Source organism: Macaca fascicularis, chromosome 7 (genome assembly GCF_037993035.2).
Source record: "Macaca fascicularis isolate 582-1 chromosome 7, T2T-MFA8v1.1".
Classification (NCBI taxonomy): domain Eukaryota; kingdom Metazoa; phylum Chordata; class Mammalia; order Primates; family Cercopithecidae; genus Macaca; species Macaca fascicularis.
The window spans coordinates 95,240,589-95,243,468 of NC_088381.1; the positions used below are offsets into that span (position 1 = coordinate 95,240,589).

Below are 2,880 nucleotides of genomic sequence, written 5' to 3' on the forward strand. Positions count from 1 at the left end.
GGATACTTCTGAGCAGTTGAAGTTTCAGAGCAAAAATAGTTCTTTCAATATGTTGTCCAAATTTATATAAGTTTCTATATAATAACCTCTCTCAACCAAACTTTGAAGTAACTCAACGGAGTCATTTTTACCAGAGAAATTTCAGTAGTGCTTGAATAAATTCCTAAAGCAGGATTTCAAGTTGTATGCAGGAAAAAAAAAAAAAAATGTAGAGGAAACGCTTTCTATAGATACTGATGAAGTCAGTTCATCTTGTTTTCTTGCAAGACGCAGGTCATAAATAAAAAGGCATTCTAGTGTAACAAATGAATTCAAACTAGTTTGATAGAAACCAATCAGAGTTCAAATCTATCAACACAGTAGATTAAAAGCAAAAGTGGGGGGTGAAATGGCATGTCTTCAATACTAAATATTTTCATAAATTGAAGTAGTTCTCATTTTTTCCTGTTTATATTGGATAATGATTACACTGGGGTAGAGGGTGAAGTGGAGGAACCTTATTATTTAGAGGAATGTTATTAATACGTCTCACTAATGCTATATTTATTTATTTATTTATTTTTTAATATACATAATTTTATTACAAATTTTTTTTAAAAAAAACAGAATGCAACATCCTAAAAAACCCGAAATTTACTATTGATACTAATTCCTACAAGTTTGCTGTGCTACCATACACAAAAAATTAAAAAAAACCATTAAATATTTAGGAACATTCAACATCAGAAGCTGTAAAATCTAACTATGTAGTAGCCCGTCAAAAAGCTACAACCTGCAATTTTTTAAAAGTATTTTCTCTACAGAGAATCTTATCAGCTATACAAAAATCTGTACAGTTTTTATACTGAAGCTAATATTGAGCTGCACTTGAATTCACATTCTTAGCAAAACAATTGCCTGAGCACACATGCACATTCCACACGCATGATTAAAGGATAGCCATTTATTCTTCATCTTCATCCTCTTCCTCCTCATCTTCATCTTCTTCCTCCTCCTCCTCCTCCTCATCTTCTGGTTCATTCTTCTTCTTTGAGCCTGTTGGCCTGCCAGGGCCCTTCTTTCCTGCTTCACTTTTGCCCTTGGCACGATATGCAGCAATATCCTTTTGATATTTCTCCTTTAGCTTAGCTGCTTTCTGTTCATATGGTTGTTTATCTTTGGCTGACTGCTCGGACCACATTTCACCCAATTTCTTTGCAGTATCCCCAATGGATAGGCCAGGGTGTTCACTTTTGATCTTTGGGCGATGTTCAGAGCAAAACAGGAAAAAGGCAGATGACGGCCTTTTAGGAGCATTGGGATCCTTTTTATTCCCTTTCTTATCACCTTTGGGAGGAACGTAATTTTTCATCTCCCTATCATAGCGAACTTTGTCACTTTTTGCCATACCTTCAAACTTCGACTTCTCCTTTGCAGACATGGTCTTCCATCTGTCCGAACACTTCTTGGAGAATTCCGCGAAATTGACGGAAGATTCCGGGTGTTTCTTCTTGTGCTCTTCCCGGCAGGTCTGCACGAAGAAGGCATACGAGGACATTTTGCCCCGCGGCTTGTTGGGGTCTCCTTTACCCATGGTGACAGATCGGCGTCCACCTGACGGGGCGGAGGAGGGAGAGGGGAAGCCGGCGGGTCGGTGCGGAGCCCGCAGCTGCCAGGGCGGGCGCTGGCGGGGCTCCGCTTCTATATGTATTTAAATTAAAGAAAGTAAAATACATTTTTTCATGTAACATATTTCTGGAGAAAAATTATAAATTATGCTGGAATAACAGAGAAGCTTATCTCTGAACATGAAAGAAATAATGAAATTAAATATTTAGAGTTCTACCTTCCAATTAAAAACAAAACAAAACAAAACAAAAAAACAGGAAAAGATATATCATAATAATGACTGATTTTATTTTCAGGGTAGCTCCAATTATCTAAAGTTTATAAGTTAGGCATGTAATTAACTTTTTTTTCTTTTCTTTTTTTGAGACATAGTTTTGCTCCTGTTGCCCAGGGTGGAGTGCAGCGGTGCGATCTCGGCTCACCGCAACCTCCGCCTCCTGGGTTCAAGCGATTCTCCTGCCTCAGCCTCCCAGGTAGCTGGGATTACAGGCATGTACCACCACGCACTGCTAATTTTGTATTTTTAGTAGAAACAAGGTTTCTCCATGTTGGTCAGACTGCTCTCAAACTCCCGACCACAGGTGGATCCACCTGCCTCGGCCTCCCATAGTGTTGATTACTGGCATGACCCACTGCGCCGGGCCGTAATTAACATTTTTATACCAGTAAGTATCTCTGTGCTGCATAGTTCACAGGAATAGACATGGAAAAATAAGCATGCAGATTAATAGAAACATAGAGTGATTCTAGCATTCACAGGGCTTTCAATAAAATACTGGCACTGAGGTGGGCACCTCTGAAGGTGTGTAGCATGAAGATGAGACATAGAGATGATTAAAATAAAATTAATCCTCTCAGGAAACTGAGGCCGGATAGGTAACCAAAGAATTAACCCTGTCCTTGGGACGCGGCATCTCTGGCGACCAATAAGCCTCAGCATTGGTATTGTAGTTAAGCTCATGGAAGCAAAGGTGTCTTCAGTAGGGAATTTCCCCTGCAGAGAACATGTGAACTTTTTGATTTTATCCTCAAACTCTGTCCTTTGCTCATTATAATAGCAAAAACACACCCAGGGAGGAGATCTCAGATGCTAATGAGACATGCGATGTATGACCAAGCATGTACAGCTACTGTGCATGTGCACCCAGAGAACCACCCAGAATATGCTTATTAGTAACCTCTCCCCACCCCCTCGTGAGTAATCATGTAAGACTTCTACGAAGGGAGTTTCCCCGGTGCCAATCTTTGCTGTCTCATCCATACAAGCAGGCT

General features: G+C 39.9%; 1 pseudogene; it reads right to left on the reverse strand.

Annotated features, from left to right (window-relative positions):
- Positions 1-546: 546 nt before the first annotated feature.
- On the reverse strand, positions 547-1,662 carry LOC102135858 (high mobility group protein B2 pseudogene; annotated as a pseudogene).
- Positions 1,663-2,880: the final 1,218 nt, after the last annotated feature.